This window comes from Mauremys reevesii, linkage group 26, assembly GCF_016161935.1.
Source record: "Mauremys reevesii isolate NIE-2019 linkage group 26, ASM1616193v1, whole genome shotgun sequence".
Lineage (NCBI taxonomy): Eukaryota > Metazoa > Chordata > Testudines > Geoemydidae > Mauremys > Mauremys reevesii.
Genome location: NC_052648.1, coordinates 10,199,431 through 10,218,625, shown reverse-complemented (window position 1 = coordinate 10,218,625; position 19,195 = coordinate 10,199,431). Strand labels below are relative to the sequence as shown.

The 19,195-nt window shown below is 56.7% G+C and overlaps 1 protein-coding gene across 2 annotated transcripts in view; it reads right to left on the bottom strand.

Moving 5' to 3' along the window:
• The window catches only part of LINGO3 (leucine rich repeat and Ig domain containing 3), a 108,134-nt gene that overhangs the window by 10,954 nt on the left and 77,985 nt on the right, over window positions 1-19,195 (bottom strand). Inside the window, exons 1-2 of one of the 2 annotated variants that reach the window (XM_039515262.1) lie at window positions 6,720-6,788; window positions 1,216-1,295 (exon numbers count right to left, since the gene is read on the bottom strand). The exons of the other annotated variant lie outside the window; for it this stretch is intronic. The gene's annotated coding sequence lies outside the window, so the exon portion shown is untranslated. Of the gene's footprint in view, window positions 1-1,215; window positions 1,296-6,719; window positions 6,789-19,195 lie in introns of those variants that run through there. 2 annotated transcript variants of the gene reach the window in all.

Genomic DNA, 19,195 nt, shown 5'->3' with positions numbered 1-19,195 from the left:
CTCTCTGGGGACCGCCCCAGTGCATCCAGAGCGAGGCCTGACACAGCCCGTGAGTGCCGAGGTTTGGAAGTGATCATTAGATCCTGACAGCCAAGTTCCTCTAATAGCTTCGGCAGCCTCTGGCTATTGGTGTTGAAGGATACACGCCCCCTCCCCCGGAGGGCATTCCTCCATCCCTAACCACAAATGATTTCAGATCCAGGACTGGCCACTTCCACCTGTATGTCAGTACCTGGAGTTGATGGTGGTGAAGTCCCACCTGTGATGGGAGTTAGACCACAAGGTGACTATAACCTCGGCACGCCTTCCAGATCTGCCCCCGCTCTCACCCCAGCCTCAAACCAGGGCAGGCAGGGGTCTGCTTGCCCAAGAGCCCAGCGACAGGTCCAATGGAGCCACCTTCAATCAACCACAGATACTCATGGCTCCACCCACCCTTTGTCTCAGGGCTTAGTGGAAGCATCAGCGTCCTTCACCATCTCCAGCTGGCCAAGGGATCCTGCCCCTTCCTCGCAGACGAGGGCCCTGCCAGTCAATGGTCTGTTTGCTACCTTGGGGCTGGCCTCGCTGGATGGTCTACGCAGGGCTGGGCTTGAAGGCAGTCGGAAGAATCAGCTTGCACCGAAGGTGGCCACGCCCCCATGCAGGGGTGCAGGTTCTCGCACCTCTGCACTGCTTGTGGGTGCTCCAGAGACTGGTGCTGGGGACGCAGCAGGGGGCGCTCTCCCTTCTGCGTCAGAACGTATCCCATGACCCAAAGGTTTGGCCTGGGGCGAAGGCTCCTGGGGAGGGGTATCGGTCTGAGTTTGGGGCAGAGGCTGAGGGACAGCTTGGCTGGAGGTGACATTTCGGAACAAAGGTTCGGGGGGCTCAGTTCTGAGTTTATCCAAACTGGTTCAGCTTTCTCTGCTTCTGAAATCTACAGAAATCCTCCCCTGGCTCTGTCCTAGCCCCCCTTCTCATGGCATTTCTCTCCTCATCCCAGGCCTGTGTCTTTAGGGGGGCTAGTTTTCTCCCTGCCCCCTCTGTGCCTGTCTCTCCTTTCTCATGCCCCCGGATGTGCCCAGCTCCCCCCCATCGCACACACACCCCTTTCCGTTGTGACGAGAATTTTAACAAGAAGAGAAAATGGCAGCTGAACAAATCAATTGGTATAAGAATCCGAGGATGGTAACAAGAGCCGAAAATGCCACCCAAGGACTTCGATTCACTGACCTTATGGAGATGGTAACTAGGCTGGAAAATGGCAGACACCCCTGTTCTTTCTTGTTACCCTCTGGAGACGCTGATGGGGCCTGAGGACATGAATTCAGGTCAGGGAGTTAACACCAGACTGGCAGCCCATGACTGTGCCGATACCATCGCAGGGCTGGGGGTACTGGGGTGGGCGTTCCTGCGTGAGGTTACTAAGGACAGTGATCAGCCATCGGGGTCTTGTGGAGAAAAGCGATGGACGGCCCAGATATGTGGGGGCCACCAAGATGCCTTGGATCCAAATGTGTGTGTGTGTGGGGGGGCAGAGTGGCTGGGCCAAACCCGAGTGGCGCTGTGACCCCATGTGCCAGGTCTCAATGCCACTCACAGCCACCCCCCTGTCACGACCCCCCCAGTCTGAGCCATCAGAATGCTCACAACCCCCCTGAAAGTCCAACATGCCCCCACAGGGGGTGTGTGCCCCCCCCCGCCCTGGTTGAGAATCTCTGTTTAGAGGGTCAGAGCCCAGAACTGTGTGTTTGGCTAAGGCCCTGTGACGGGTTAATCCCCCTGCAGCTAGTTCAGTCCTGGCCAGCCCCACAGCTCCGCCAAAGCCCCTCGCTCCTGCTACGCAATCGCCTGCCCCCCCCCCGGGAGAGATGGTCCAAACCACCACGTCCCCCGAATTCATGGGGCCGGGGTTGGTTTGGGACCATCTGCTTCCTGGCAAGACTGGCTGAGTGCCCCAGCGTGTAGAGGTGGGGTCAAGCTGTCAAAATGGGGCTTTGAGACCCCCTGAAGTTTGCTGTTTCCTGGATTCCCAGCCCAGAGGGCCAGGGAGATTGAGGGGTTTGAATATACAACTTCAGACAGTTAAGTGGGGTTATTGCCGCTTCCCTGCTCAATAGCTTCATACAGAATCGCTCTTCGACAGCTGTCAGGTACAGCGGTGAATGGGTGACTCAGTGTTAGCGCGGGGCTCTGGGACTCTGCTCTCCTGGGTTCTAGTCCCAGGTCCGGCATGGACTGGGGCCAGTCTCATTCTCCTCTCTGCGCCTCAGCTGACCTGTTTGTAAAATGGGTATAATGCTGCTGGGAGGAATGTAACCACTGCTCTCTGCTGGAAGGAATCAGAACAGCTCCCTGTGTGTCAGAGTATTCGTCACGCAACCAGACAGCCTAGCTCAGCTCTAGGGGCAGGGCCCTGCGCTTCTGTAGCCGGAGTGTCTGAGTTGTATCCCCTCTGTCACCAGGACGTCTGGAGTGTCCATGGCACGCAGCCTAGAGAAAAGCAGGGTGGCCTGTGTGGCCGCAGATTGACCCAGTGTTAGCCTCCCTCTCCGGGGGATGGACAGGGTTAATTAGCGTGGCACTGGCGTGTGGACCCCTGCGGGGAATGCATGTGAGAGGCTGTGCGAAGCACGCTGCTCAAGTTCCCCTGGGGGGGTCTCTCCCCTCCTGCTTGCTAAGGCTGCTCAGCGTCCCATGTGGATTACTGACTCTGTGACAAGAGCCACAGATGTGCCCCGATGGGCGATGAACCCCCAGGAACCTGGCAGCCAGGTCAGCTGTGCTAGGATGCGTCCCTGGCCCCGTCCCCAGTTCGCCATCACGGAGCGCTAAGCAGCACTCCAGCCTCTGATGCCGCGTGCTGGAGCCCAGCTGGGCTGCGGAGAGAGGCCTCCATTAATTATACACAGGAACCATTCATGCAGCCAGGGGAAGCGAATCAGTCAAAGGCAGCTGATTTCAGCAGTGGAAGGACAAGCTCTCAGCAGACTCGACTCTGCTCCCCACAACAGGCCTGTTTATCTGCTACCTCTCCACCCGGCCTCAGTCTCCCCCCACAACCGCCCCCCTCCTGGCTGCCGTATTTATTGGCTTCACACTCTCACTAATGCCTCCCTTCCTCTGCATGTCTTATCTCGATCAGTCAACAGCGTCTCTGCCTTTATCGGCCATCTATCTACAATATGTATCTAAGCAGCTCTCGCCCCTCTGTGGCATCTTCCTGTTCTCTCTACATCAGATGTGTCTCTCAGCAGAATCTATCTACTGTACTGCTGTAGCTACACCATCTTTTAACAGATCCCTGGGGACCCAGGACGTCACTAGGCACTTTATGGTAACAGCAGGGATAGAATTTCAGCTTCTGCTCCACAAGCACTGGCTTCTGCCACTTGATCCACATGAGAATCTCTATAAGCACTATAGGGCTCATGACACACAGCTGTGTCTTTCTGATTCCATCCAATAGGGGGCAGCAGAGCGTATAAACATTAACCAGTTCACTGCAGTATAATCTCTGTGTAGCAGCTCTCCTGCTCAGGGTAGCAGCGAACTGGTGACAGTACACCAGTTGGCTAGAACTGCTGAATGGGATATGCAGTGTTTCTTGTTCCCACCCAGCCTGGGTCAGTAATAAAACAATGGGTACCATGGGATTAGAGCTGAATTTTTTAGGCTGCAAAGGGTTTTTGTTGTTGAAAAAAATGGCCTTTTTTTCTTTAAAAAGAAAGTCCTGAAAAACTGCTGACTTTCTAAATTTGGGTTTTCCCGCCCTGGACAATTTTATCAACATTTTTAGCTACACCATTCTCAGAAGTGTTAGTGACATTTTTCGCTTGCCAAAAAACCCCATGTTTTTGGTAAACAAGACATTTCAACAACTGTTTTTTTTTTAGTATCAGTTCTGACCTTTATGATAAAAAATGTCACGAAAAACACGCCTGTGGTTTTGAATCCTGCAAAAACCTCTTCAGTTTTTGCAATTTAAAAAAAAAAAATATAGCAACCAACAACAACTTCATATGTTGCTCCTTTCGTGAGATGAGTTTCCTGGTTCTCAGGCCAGGCCCCAGTGCCATGTATCTGTAAAGTAAAACCCGCCAGCATGGATTGTGTTTATCGTGGCCCTACACTCAGCAGGGGGACCCAGGGCTGACTGAGCCAGGCAATCAAGGCATCGTGTGTGCGTGTTTGCCTTAAGTGGGACTGTTCTTAATGTTTCCTCTGAATACTGTGTGGGTGCCTCAGTTTCTGACTGACCCTCTGTCTCCTGGCAGCTAACGGCCCGGACCCTTCCCCCCCTGCAAGGGGATGCTAAAGGTGTGGGAGAACAAAGAGATCAGGTGAGTACCTGGCCCGGGAAAGAGACAAAGGCCAGAAAGGAGGGGCTGGAGGGGGTTTCAGTTTGGGGCTGGCTGGGGACGAGGAGTGAAGTGCAGACGTGGGTGTCTGGCTCACTGGCCCCCAGAATGGACCCAGCTGAGGGGTCCTGTTCTCTGTACCTACAAGCTCTGTTTTAGCCCATGTTCCTGTCATCTAATAAACCTCAGCTGGCTGAGAGTCACGTCTGACTGCAAAGTGGGGGTGCAGGACCCTGTGGCTTCCCCAGGCCAGGACTCCGCCTGGGTGGACTCGCTGTGGGAAGCGCACGGAGGGGCAGAGGATGCTGAATGCTCCAAGGAGAGACCCAGGAGGCGAAGCCGTGTGAGCTTCTTGCCCCTGCAGACAGTCTGCTCCAAGGGAGAGGAGGCTCCCCAAAGTCCTGACTGGCTTTGTGGGGAGCAGTTCCAGAGCATCGCCCGGGGACTCTGTGACAGTAGGATAAAGCGAAACCTTCTGCCTCAAGGGCTGCCCGACTCAGACCTTTCACCAGTGCGACCCACACACACACAAGCTATGTCTACATTACTGTAGGTAATGACTGTGGTGATGCATGTTGGCACTACCCTGCTGGGGTCGGTGGTGCGCGTCCTCACCAGGCGTGCTTCCACCAATCCAAGGGCAGTCGGGAGCGGAGAGCCTGGCTTCTCAGCTCCATTGGCTGCTCCCTGCCAGGAGCCTGGCTGCCCCACTGGCTCCTGGTGGGCTGCTCATCCCCCCGCAACTGCTTCCCGTTCCCTGCCCAGGGCCTCTCCCCTGCCCGCTCTCCGCCGGGAGCTGAGCAGCCTTGTCAGTTTCACGGCTCCAGCTGGGAGCGGGTCCGAAGCTGCCGGGGCTTCTCTCCACAGCTGGGAGCAGGGTCCGTTCTCCCACAGCTCCCAGCCAGGAGCTGGGGACAGCTGGGCTGTAGCAGCCCGGCTTGAGTCCTGAAATTGATGTGACAGCCAACAGCTGTGTCTACGCAGACGCTGTGTTGCCCTAACCTCATGGACGTGAGCCTTACGCCTCTCCTGGAAGTGGAGTTATGAGGTCGGTGCAGTGGGGCGCTTACATCGGTGGGAGGACGGCTGGAGTGTAGACACGGACATAACTAGGTGGACATAAGCGGCGTAGTGGAGACCAGCCCAAAGGTATGAAGCAATAGTTGTCTGCTGTCGAAGGCTCCTTCCAACCTCTCCACTCTTGAGACCCGAACTTTGGGTCTGGTGGGAATTTCAGACCTGGGTTCAGGCTGGTATTTTATCGCTGCCCATGGGGCCGACCTTCCTGGATGCTTCCTGACTCCCACTCAGCAGCCAGTGCGGACTTAGAAAAATCCAGGGCAACAGCGAACTCGGCCATTGGCGTTCAGCCCCAGTAACGTTCTGTAGCACAGAGCAGGCCGCTGGTGCTCCCCAGGAGTCCCTGTCTCTGTATTTATCTGGCCCGGAAAGCCGGTTCCCAACCTTTTTCTTTCTGAGCTTCCTGCCCCCACCATGCTATAAAAACTCCACGGCCCACCTGTGCCACAACGACTGGGTTTCTGCGTATAAAACCCAGGGCTGGCGTTAGGGGGTAGCAAGCAGGGCAGTTGCCTGGGGTCTTGCATGGAGGCTCCTGTGAAGCTAAGTTGCTCAGGCTTCGGCTTCAGCCCCGAGTGGCAGGGCTCAGGGACCCGGGCGTCAGCCCCATGCGGTGGGGCTTCGGCTTTTTGCCCTGGGCCCCAGCGAGTCTAATGTTGGTGGACCCCCTGAAACCTGCTCACGGCCCCCCAGGGGGCCCCGGACCCCTGGTTGAGAACCACTGCCATAAAGATCACTCACCTTTGCTGAATTTTTAAGCAACAGGATTTACTACGTGCTCTGGGAGGTGACAGGCTGATGGCTGTCTGGGGGACCCTCTCTGCCATCCCACGTCAGCTCACCTTGCCGTTCCCCTGGGAAGGGACGGGAAATGCAACCCGTCTTGCAGGCAGCAGGCAGGGTAGGCCGAACAGGCAGGATCCCACTAGCTGGCCATCCCCTCCATCCTCCCGCTAGCCACAGGTAGACACAGAGCCATGCACGGACCACATACACAGGGGCACCCACATGCCACCGCACAGAGGGGCTCACACTCATATGAACACATACACACACACACACACACACACATACAGAGTGCCCTCTCCCCAAACACGTACACCTCCCTTTCCATAGACTCACACAGAGGCATGGGTGTGTATACACACACACACACACACAATACACACCTGCTCACTCACCCCCCTTGCCAAACACACTCACACAAACCCGAGACACAACACGCACAGGCACAGTACTAACTCACCCCCCCACCCTGCACAAGCCCCCACATGCCCCCCCATATACACTCCTCACCTCAGCATTCGCCCCTCCCATGTCTGAGCTGCATTCAGCGCTAATAATATTTTCAAGTCCATCACCCCCAGGCTGGCGACGCTGCGGCTGCTTTGTTCTCGGTCAGATGTGCTTTCCCCCACCTCTTACGGTGCTGCGGCTGCCTCGAAAAAAGCCTCTGACCAGGTGGGATTTAAAGATGCTTTGTGCTCGGTTAAAAGGGTAACGAAGGGAGAAAAAAGAGCCGTTTGCCACTCACGTTTGCGCCCCAGATCGCTTCCTTACCGGGCAGCGTGAGATCTGTGTCTGAGCGGCTCAGCGCTGTCGGGGAGCTGTGGGAGCAGCAGGCTGGCCAGCCAGCACATTCCCGGACAGAGCCTCGGTGTCTCCATGGGCACTTCCCAGAGACGGCTTCCCTAGGAAGTGAGGTCCGCTGCGACCTAGCCAGAGTCCACGCCTGAAACACAAGCTTTGGTCTATGGGAGGCTGCAGGGAGCTGGAGCACATGGTCCCATCACAAGCACAGAGCAGCACTATTGCGTGTATTAGGGAGCTGTCGTCGTGGACGAGGACCCTCCTGTGGCAGGTGCTGTACGCACTCAGCCCAAAAAGACAGCCCCTGCCCCAAACAGCTCACAAGACGAGACAAGCGACAGCAGACGGGGCCAGTTATTCAGTAGCTGCTGCACTTCCTTCCGAGTCTGATCCGCTGCCCCACCGTGGCGCTAGAGGGCGCTATGCTGCCGGGGGCGGGGGGTGACCCAACCCCTGGCATTTTGCAGTGTGGACTCAGCTCGAGCCGCAGCCCTGAGTCAGAAGGTCGGCATAGCGCAGTACGGCCGCGTTAGCACCGACGTTAGACCCAGGTCCAGCGATCGCAAACCCTGCAGTGTGGACGCTCACGCGTGGGCTTGGAAACACCGAGGGCAAAAGCCTGGCTCCCGCAGAGTGCAGGGTCGATCTCCCCGGACTGACGGGCAGGGGCTGGGCTCGTGTGGCTTGAGGTTCCACCCTTGTCACAGCTGCGAAGGTCGTGACCGATCACAGCGGGTGGCACGGGGACCGTGGTTTTATTACACGCTCTAGGATGAAGCCAGGTGAAATTCCACTCCGGCAGGGAAACTCTCTGGAAACGTAGAAGTTAAAATGTTACAATTTGAAAAGTCAGGAAAAGAGCAGAGGCCGGACGGGGCTTCTCTCCCCTTGGCTTCACTGCGTTTTGATTGGCCGCCTCAGTGGACACAGCCAAGCTCCCCGTGAAGCGGCCCTGGCATTTGTGCCTGTCCTGCTTTCTGCCTGTCCTGCGGCCTGGCCCCGACGCCTGGGTTGTGTGCAGCTCGGACAGCCCCCTCTGCTCTCTGCGCCTCATTCTGCTCTCCGGGACGCTGGTTTAGTGCCGCTGGGACTCCATGGTCTCCAGGGAGCTGCTTCTGCCAGGGTGAGATGAGAATCAGGTCCCTTGGCATCATGTTGATGGCTAATCACACCAGACGGGCCATATCTCTGGGAGGCTCACCAGGCCTTGTGAGGGGAGGTGTACATGTGGAAGGAGACATGCAGGTCCTGAGCATGGAGGAGCGTTCCTGCTCCCTGAGCCATCTGCTGTGAGCACCACCGAGGGGGCCAGTTGTTACGCTGGCTCCTGTACAGCGGAAAGGCAGCCCCCAGGATACGGTCTGAGGACTTTGCAACTCATCTCACATCACGCGCCCGCCATGGTATTCCAGCTCTTTCCGATCGGGGCTGGATTCAACCCAGCAGCCTTGCATGCAATGCGACGGGGTCTGGAGCTCCTTAGCGAGCCTTCGAGCCACCCAGTCCCTGAAATATGCCCCCGGGCTGGATCCAGAATGGAAAGTGTAACACCGATTTCCTTTGTTTAGGATGGAACATTCCACAGCTCTTGTTACCAAGGGGCTAAGCGGGGCGGGAGTCAGCCACCCTGGGACCAGCCTGGCGCTTAATCCCTATTAGTGGGGAATGCAGCTCCCTTCATTACAAAACAAAAATAGCTGGAAATTCCATTCTCCCTTTCCAACGCCTCCCGCCCTGCTCCTTCCCTCTCCTGATTTCTTCTTGAGGGAGGCTGAGGAGGGATGAAGAGCGCAGGACGCACTGACCTCCAATACTCAGGACAGGGAGAGTTGGGCCCCAGCAGCAAAGCTGGGATCTGGCACCAGATTTTCTCACTGTTCAGATCAGGGTTTGACTTCAGCCCCTTCTCTAATACAGGCCGTGTGCTCATCCAGGCAGGAGCAAACCCCGAGCCCCGGCCATAGGTTCAAAGGTCTCAGCACCAGAGACAGGTGGGAAACACTTTTCCCGTCCCGCAATTATTTTTTGAGGTCTCAAAAATGTTCCTGTTCTGCAGCGGGACAAAACCCGGGACCGTTTGACGTTTTGCTGTGACTCACTAGAATGAGAGCCAGCCTGCAGCCCAGGGGTTTGGCGATGCACATGGGATGGGTTAAAGGCCCTACTCTGAGTCAGGCACATCCCAAGGGAGGGCCGGAGCCAGTGGGTCGTTGTAGGGTCTCTCGCTGCGGTAGCTTTGTGGGGCAGGGTCTGTCTTTTTGTTGTTTGTGTTGCACCAAGCGCGAACGGGGCCTGCTCCATGACTGGGGACCTAGCGACTATGGTCATTCAGCGAAGAAGAAGCATCTGTCTGGTTTGGACAAGAAATTCCATCCCGATCCTTCGAACCCAGCACGTTCCTACAACAGGTTTCCGTTTTGACGAACTGGCGTTTGTCGCTGAAAAGCCATTTGGGGGTTGAAATATTCCCGACAGGCTCTCCTCAGCAGCCTGCTGGGCGCTACCCTAGCAATGACACCCTACCAAGCACCCAAGGGTGTCAGTGGCTGCCCTGAAAGGACGGGCACTGCTTGTTGTTGCCCCATGGCCAACAAGGCTGGTCCATAGGGGCTGCAGGGCATGGCATTATGTCCTCCGGGGAACTTCTGCAGTGCAGGGTACCCCTATGCCCAGGGGTCAGCACCGTGGGAGCCCTGGGGGAAGGGGTACTCTGGAACGGGGCATAAAACCGGCTAGCTGGCAGGATGTCCTGAGCACCCTGGCAGAGTTCCTGGCTAAGCTACCCCAAGAAGGGGATGATCCTGGGCAAACCTGGACAGGTGGCAACCCCACCCGAAACTGAACCATCCCCCAAACCTTAAGTGCATCCCAGGCCTTGGCCCAAACGGAACCGTCCCACCCCCCAACCATTCAGCGGATGCCCAAACCAACCACACCCATCTCCCGCATTCATTGTCTCCAGGCACCTCCCCAGTCCCAGTGCCCAGCAGAAATCCCCTGAGTGCTGCAGACCCCAGCAGGATCCAGACTCTTGGGTGCAACCAACCCCCCCTTTGGAAATCCACCCAGCTCTAGTTCCAAGGTGCTGGTGTTTCAGGGCCAGTCCGAGGCAGCGTGAGATCCTGCTCCTGGAACGTGACCATGGTGAAACTCCATCGCAGCCACTGACCATCCCCGTGGGATCAGTCCGGTCTCCAGCCCCGGTGCTCTCGGCTGCACGCCATCCTGCCCCGGGGGGGAGAGAGCCCCAGGAAGCGAGCGCAGCATTGTGAGGCCTGGGGGAACGAAAGGATGGGGCAGGGTGGCATTGACGCCTCCTGACTCCGGAGCCCTGCCCAGCCACCCGGGATCGGCTCGTTATGCCAACCCCCGGCCAGCGCTCTCTGTGCTCCTCACCTGATCTCCCGGCAGCTCCCAGGTGACACTGGCATCACATTCTCTCCTTCTGCCCATCAGCGCCTAGGTCGCTGTGCCCACGACCCCCCAGGGCTGGGAGGTGGGGGTGAGGGGGGATGATCACCATCTGCCTTTTGCACACAACAGCATTTCCAAGTGGGAGCTTTCCTCCCTCTTAGACCTGCCTGATCGCTCACTATCCCGGGCTTTAGCGGTGCCAAAGGCAGACGGCTCATTGGCTGCAAGCCTATTAGCCTCAGCGTGGCCCCCCCAACCCCCCATGTTCCTTTGCTTTCCAAAGGGAATGACACCATACATCTGGCTGTACCACTTAAGCTTCCCACGTTCCCCGAAAATCCTCGCCAGGGATGCAGCGTGTCGCCAGCCGAGGAGCGGAGCCTCGCCCCCCCCACCAAACGCTGCTCTTCATTATGTATGCCGGTCCCATCCCATCTGCATGGATTGCGGTTCTGCCCTATTTTGTTCCAGCTAATACCAGGCAGGCAGCAGCAGCTGCTGTCAGGGCACTGCGCTCCCTCCACCAGATTAAATTGGCAGCCAGGAGGGGAAAATGTCTCTAGGGGGGATTAGCAAAGGCTCCACCTGTTAGCGGGAGAGGAGAGGGACCCAGGGCGGTGGCCATTTCTGCTTCTCAAGCCTGGTGTCTGTTGCGATTCTCTGCTCCCCCCACCCCCCCGACTCTATAGTGACCATAGGCCCACGTCCGGGAGCCTCCTGTCTCCGGATTGCGGGTGGTCAAACCAAGCCCTGGCCCTGAACACTGACCCCCAACCTGCACCCCAAACGCAATCTGACCCTCGGCCCCACTTCAGCAGCAAACCCCCAGAACTTTCCTCCCACGTGCAAACTGGGGGGTCCCGATCCTGCGCTCCAAACCGCCCCCCTTTTCTGGGGTTGGAAGCAGCTCAGATACCAGAAGAACCTTTCCCCTTCCCTCTCATTTCGCCCGGCTTTCCCCACACACCTGGCAGGGGGAGGGTCTCGGCACCCAGGCTCCAGCCCACGTCGGCACCGCTACGTTCACCTCCGCAGCGTGAGCCGGAGTCAGTTGACCCAGGCGCTGAGACTTGCTGCGTAGACATCCCTGGTACGTCTCCCCCGGCTGAAGCACAGAGAGCCCAGGCTGCTCAAATCGACAGGCTCCCGAGGGCCGGGATGCTGTGGAGGAGCAGCCTGACTTCTGGCTGCTTTCCCCGAACGGAGTCTCCCCTTCACCAGCCGGGTCTGGCTCTCAATCGGGCGTCAGATCCTATTTTCACAGCAGGGTCCCTAGCTCAACAACGGGCCGATTCAAAGCCCCCAACCTCTGGGACCAGCTCTCAGCTCCAGCTCTCGCGCCAGGCTCCCGGCGAGCGTGTGCGCGCGGATGGAGGGAAGCCAGCTGTCTGCAGGGCCAGTGCAAGGATATTTTGCGCCCTAGGTGAAACTTCCACCTTGCGCCCCCCCTTCCCCTCCCCCCAGAGCATTGCTTATTATAAACTTTCAACAATGAATACTGCATAATGTGGCATTGGTCACGTACACTTCCTTCCTTCATTCTTTCATATCAAAATCTACCACATTTTATTCTACCTTTAGACTATCCAATTATTGTTATTAATAAAATTTATACAATTAGAATGGCGGATACTCTGTCATACAACAACAACTCACAGTATCAATATGACAAATTTCAACAACCTACACACGCATATTCGCACATGATAAACATATACACTCAGATACTTAACATACACACACAACTGACATTAGTGAAATGATGCAGCAGCAATTGCCAGAGTCCTAGATCTGAAACAACGCAACAAAAATAGTCGACAACCTCCGAAAACTGGCAAACTTGGCATTATAAACAGCCTGTCAGAACGGGTAACGGCGGCGCGCGATGAGAAAAATGACGTCCTCGCCACTTTGTACCGTAGGGAAGCAGCACGCTTGTGCCTGCCACGCAGAGCTGCCGTAGGCTATGGTAAGAAGAACGACAAGTTAAAATGCAAGTTCGACGACGTTTCTCTTTTCTTTGTTCATTCGTTTTCCAGCAATAGTGTAAAAAAAAAATTGGGGGCACTGCTTTTTGGGGCCCCCAAATCTCAGTGCCGCTGCCTAGTTCGCCTAGTGGTTACACCGGCCCTGAGGTCTGGGGGAGTCTCTCCTCCCAAAGGCCCAGCAGCCTGGCCGCCGCCCCGAACGCAGAGGGACGTGCTGCTGTCGGGACACTGGCTACAGGCAGGGAGCCTGTCTCCCCACTGCCAGGCATTGGAGGCTCCCTGTGCGGGGGGGTCCATGGGGGCAGGGCGAGGGGCAATCCGGCCGGAAGTGATGGCGCTGGATATGCCTCCTGGCTCATACAAGACTTGCCAGTTGCACTAGCTAGAGTCGAAGGCCAAGGCCCACCAGCCCCTCCCACGTAAAGTGATGCCCCAGCAGGGTCAGCAAGACAGTCTCCCCCCTCCCCCCCCGGGAATTCTGCACCACCCCAGTTAATATGTTCATCTGCCTCTGGAAGCATCAGGTTTGGGCCCCTGCTGGGGGCGGGGGGCGGGGGGGGGCAAGGCTGGCCCAGCGTGGCAAACCCTCTGTGCCTGTGATGTCACGTGAAGGGGCGCGTGCCGGGCAGGTAACATGCTGCCTGTCACGCAGCATCTCGTTGCAGCCCAGACTCTGCGCTGCCCGGTCCACGGAGGAGGGTCTGACTCCGCGCTGCTCGTGAGACGAGCCCTTTGCAGGAGCCAGCAGCAGCTGTTGGCCATACGGCCGGGACAGCGCCGGGGAGATGCTCCTTGCCAGCACAGCCCTGAGCCAGCGCTGCCCGGGCCACCAGGGAGGGACGCTCAGGGGCAATCTGGCCAGCCAGAGCAAGGGCACGTCAGCTGGTGCTCCGGGGGCTTGGGGGCGGGCGGGGGGGCTGCTCTGCTGAGCAGCTACAGGGAGGATTTTCACTGGCTCCATAACCTGGCACCTTCTTCATGCCTCCGTGCCCAGGAGTCTTGTCCCCTCCTGGTCCATTTCCCACATCCCAGCTCCACCCCCCACCGCTCCATGTTCCCACGTCCCAGCCTCCCCCACTCCATGGCACCATGTCCCAGGCCCCCGCTCCATGTCCCCACGCCCCAGACCCCCCCCGCTCCATGTCCCCACGTCCCAGCCCCCCTGCTCCATGTCCCAGCCCCCCCGCTCCATGTCCCCACGTCCCAGCCCCCCGCTCCATGTCCCCACGTCCCAGCCCCCGCTCCATATCCCCACGTCCCAGCCCCCGCTCCATATCCCCACGTCCCAGCCACCCTGCTCCATGTCCCCACGTCCCAGCCCCGATCCATGTCCCAGCCCCTGATCCATGTCCCAGCCCCTGATCCATATCCCCACGTCCCCGCCCCCCCGCTCCATATCCCCACTCCCAGCCCCCCTGCTCCATTTCCCCACGTCCCTGCCCCCCGATCCAGGTCCCAGCCCCCCTGATCCATATCCCCACGTCCCAGCCCCCCTGCTCCATATCCCCATGTCCCAGACCCCCCACTCCATATCCCCATGTCCCAGCCCCCCCGCTCCCACTTCATGTCCCCATGTCCCAGCCCCCTGCCACCAGCCCCTTGTCGTCCATTTCTGCTCCTGAGCTTGCAGGGTCTTTAGTCCTGCTCCTCCCCAGCTCTCAGTCCTTGCTCCTGAAGCACCTGCCTCTGATCCTCTCCTCAGGGGAGCAAGGCCCCCCCCCATCCCAGCACACCGCACTCCCCCCGCCCTGGCTATTTCCACAGCACTTGGCAAACATGAGACTAATTACACTAATTAAACAAAACAGAGACTCTTGCTTCCCCCCCTCCCCCGGCTGCTTGAGGCTTCTCCTGGCAACGAGTGACAGTGCAGAGTCGGGGGGGGGGGAGGGGGAGAGCTTCCAAAGCCAACCCTGCGCCCCTGAGGTGGGGGGTGTCAGGGTGAGTGCATGCTCGGGCCGAGCTGTACGTCCCCCGGCGTGATGGTCAATGGCTTTGGATATGGCAGATGGACTGAAGGGCCCAATCTGTTCCTCTCTGCCTGCCCCCCGTGCACCCAGTTAAATGAGGCCCCCCCCGACCCCGGAGCACGGAGGTGCCTTTGCTGCTTTATGCCGTTAGTGCTCTCCGAGTACTTGGCAGTGGCGGCGTGACGCTGTCCGACGGCACAGAGCTGTGAGGCGCAGCCCCCCTCCCCGCGACAGCCCCAGCCCACGGCCACGCTGCTTCCCTCCCACTGCAACAGGCCAAAGCTGCACGGCGGGGTGGCGGCAACCTGGACGTGGAGCCACATTCTGCAAACTGGGCCCACGTCTATGAAATGCCCCAGGCAGATGCGCTGCCAAATGCTACAGGAAGGGAGAATGTGGGGGAGAAGGGGAGGGTGGGTGGGGGGAATCAGACACAATGAGATCAGAACAGTATCTGAGAGAGAGAGAGAGAGAGAGAGAGGTGTCTGTGGATAGATAGAGGGGCTGTATGGGGATGGATAGACAGACAGACAGAGGGGGTGTGTGGGGATAGATGATAGGTAGATAGATAGATAGATAGATGGGGTGTATGGGGATGGATAGATAGATAGATAGATAGATAGATAGATAGATAGATAGATAGATAGGGTGTATGGGGATGGATAGATAGATAGATAGATAGATAGATAGATGTATGGGGATAGATAGATAGATAGATAGATAGATAGATAGATAGATGGGGTGTCTGGGGATAGATAGATAGATAGATAGATAGATAGATAGATAGATAGATAGATGGGGTGTCTGGGGATAGATAGATAGATAGATAGATAGATAGATAGATAGGTGTATGGGGATAGATAGATAGATAGATAGATAGATAGATAGATGGATGGGGTGTCTGGGGATAGATAGATAGATAGATAGGTGTATGGGGATAGAGGGGGTGTATGGGGTGGATAGATAGACAGATAGAGGAGTGTATGGGGATAGATAGATAGATAGGGTGTATGGGGATAGATAGATAGATAGATAGATAGATAGATAGATAGATGGGGTATGGGATGGATAGATAGACAGATAGAGGAGTGTATGGGGATAGATAGATAGACAGACACCAATGATTTTCAAAACCGGTTAGTGCCCAGCAGCTCCCATTGAGAACAACGGGCTCTTTTGAAAATCTGGCCACAAGTGACTGCGTGCGAGGATCAGCGTGTTTGCAGCCAGCTGCTGCCTTCAGCTGAGGGCACACGGCTCCAGTGAGCCCCACGAGAGCTGCACTTGAGCATCTGTCATCGGGGTTTGGCCTCGGGCGCCGGAACGAATGACTGAGCCGCATGTGGATGAAAACAAATGTGTGTGGCTGGCTCTGTCCTTGGGAACATGGCACCTGGGCAGGATGCGCCAGCTTTTATCGGCCCTACCAATAAGCCATTCCCCAAGCTCTCGGGACCCCGAGAAAAGCCTCTGCCCGCCCACAGCGCTGGCTAAGTGTTTATTTCCAGCTTGAGGCGATATACAGAGCGGTGCCTCAGTGGCACAAGATCTAATGTCTCCTCACGGCGGCCAGTGCCTTCTGCCCCCCGTGCTGCCCCCGCCACGCCGCTAGTGTTCGCGAGCTAGCGGGAATGGACCCGTTCCGTTCTAGTGCACACGCAGCCCTAGTGACAGAAGGGATGCTGGCCGGCACACTGCCTCTCTATCCCCCTAACCGAACTTCAGAGGGACTGCCACTTCCACAGGCACCTGACAGCAGGAGCGGGAACGCTGGTTTAATAGCTCAGCTCAGGACAGTCATTCTAACGGGGGTGCCCCCCCAGTCCCGAGTACAGCACTGTGGCAACAGCCACTGGTGATGCACTCCAGCCCCTGGAGCAACAATCCTTTGCTCTTCTCTAGCACTTCTCCCGGGAGCTGCATTTTATAAACAGGGAAACTGAGGCACAGACAGATGATGTCACTTCTCCGATGGCCAGGCAGCAAGTCAGTGGCAGAGCCTGGGTCTCCTTCTTCTCACTCCTGTGCTTTAACCACAGGACCAGGCTGCTGGTGCAGGATTTGAACCCACCATTTTCCCACTGTTACCACTTGAGCCCAGGTGAAGGCCTCACAGCCTGATCCCAAGCACTCAGACACCTCCTGGGGCAGGCAACCCCACTGCCCATGTCACGCCTCTGAGGCTGGGCAGCTCAGTGGCATGACTGTCTGTCCTTTCGTCCCGCTTTGCCGGGATAATAGAGGTGATGCTTTTAATGGGGCAGTGATACAGCCATCTTTGTGAAGAATACAATCTCGGTGGATAATTTCCAGGCCTGATCCTATTAGACCAGCCAACTGATTCTCCAGCAATAAACCCCTTGCTCAGAGTAATTTGGGAGCTGCAGGAGATTAGCTTCTAAAGACATTTTATGTATCTTATTTCTGTCACAGTTCCCCTTTATAATGAATTGAACTGCGGAGGAACTGATGATGTGTTTTCGCACGGCTGCAGCCTGCAGGAGATAGATTAGCAGCCAAGCAGTGCATCAAACTGAGTTTCCTTCTGAGTGGACGACTGGGAGGGACCCTTTGGATTTGGCCTTTGGCAGGGACACGTGTGAAGCGGCTGTTTCCTAGTGTTTTTCAGCAGCCAGCAGGGGGTGCTGTGCTAGGAACTTAATTTGCCTCTGTGCCCCATGCTGCTTTTCTCCCCTTCAACCAGGCAGTCCCAACACAACCCACCAGAAACCCCACTCCCAGTTCTGGACCAAAATCTTTGGCTGGGAAAAAGGTAAGTGGTTCAGGCCAAGGTTTGGGGAGGGAACCAGTAGCAGGACTGGTGGCCAAGGGGAGGCAGACGTGGAGCGGGAGCAAACCAGCTTCCCTCTGCTGGGGTGCCAGGGTTAAGGACTTTGATGCAGGCAGATGGGTGGCGTCAGAAGGGGTCATTTTTAAGGCAAAGTGATGGGGGAGTAGGGCCGGCTTTAGGCCTATTCCACCAATTCCCCCGAATCGGGCCCCATGCCTAAGAGGGCCCCGCGCCCAGTGAGAATCCCTTCCCTGGCTAGAGGCGCCTTTTTAATTTTTACTCACCTGGCGGCGCTTCGGGTCTTCAGCGGCACTTCGGCAGCGGGTCCTTCGCTTGCTCCGAGTCTTCGGCGGCACTTTGGCGGCGGGTCCTTCGCTTGCTCTGGGTCTTCAGTGGCACTTAGGCGGCGGGTCCTTCAGTGCCGCTGAAGACCTGGAGCGAGTGAAGGACCCGCCGCCGAAGTGCCGCCGAAGACTCGGAGCACCGCCCGGTGAGTTTTTTTACATGTGTTTTTTTTGTTTGTTTTTGTGTTTTTTTTTTTAGTCATCCCTGCCGGGGCCCCGTCGAAACTGTTCGAATTGGGCCCCGCACTTCCTAAAGCCGGCCCTGTGGGGGAGGGTATGTGGGGTGAGTTAAGGGGCTACAAGGCTTATGAGGCCATGCAGCTCTTGACAAATGTGACCGAAAGCAGCTACCCTGCCCCGTGCTGCGGGCATTCGGTTCTGCTCTCCTCGCCTTGCTCACGTTACGTAGCCACTAGAGCGATGGGTGCTCAATAAACGCATTTGAGAAGAGGGGTTCCCGTGTAGATAGGCGGATGGATGGACGCGTGGTGATGGATGGATGGGCACATATGTAGGCAGGGAAATAGATGGATACCTGCAGTGAGGATGGCTGGGTATACATGATGACAGACAGACCAGGCAGTCTGGAAGACAGAATCATAGAACCACAGAGTTAGAAGGGACCGCAGGGTCATCTAGTCTAACCCACTGCCAAGATGCAGGATTTGTTGTGTCTAAACCATCCAGGACAGATGGCTCCAGCCTCTTTTTGAAAACCTCCAGAGAAGGAGCATCCACAACCTCTCTCAGCATGATAGACACATCAATAGATTGAGCTGTCGATAGAGATCAATCATAGATAGGAGCATATGGGGATGGATAGATGGATAGGTAGGAGTGCATGGGGATGGATAGATAGATACGAGTGTATGGGGACTGATGACTAGATGGGGTATAGCGGGATAGATGGATAGATGGGGTGTGTGGGGATGGAGGGATAGATGGGGTATAGCGGGATAGATGGATAGATGGGGTGTGTGGGGATGGAGGGATAGATAGGAGTGTATGGGGATGGATGACTAGATGGGGTATAGGGGGATAGATGGATAGACATGAGTGTATGGGGATGGATGGATGGGGTATATGGGGATAGATGGGATGTATGGAGATGTATGGATAGACAGATGGGGTGTATGGGGATGGATGGAGAGATGGGGTGTTCGGGGATGGATGGATAGATGGGGTGTTCGGGGATGGATGGATGGATGGATAGATGGGGTATATGGGGATGGATGGATGATAGATGGGGTGTACGGGGATGGATGGATGGATGGATGGATGGATGGATGGGGTGTACGGGGATGGATGGATGGATGGATGGATGGATATGGGATGTACGGGGATGGATGGATGGATGGATATGGGGTGTACGGGGATGGATGGATGGACAGATGGGGTGTTCGGGGATGGTTGGATGGATGGATAGATGGGGTGTTCGGGGATGAATGGATGGATATATGGGGTGTATGGGGATGGATGGATGGATGGATAGATGGGGTGTTCGGGGATGGATGGATGGGGTGTACGGGGATGGATGGATGGATGGATAGGTAGATGGATGGATAGATGGGGTGTATAGGAATGGATGGATGGATAGATAGATGGGGTGTTCAGGGATGGATGGATGGATGGATATGGGGTGTACGGGGATGGATGGATGGATGGATAGATGGGG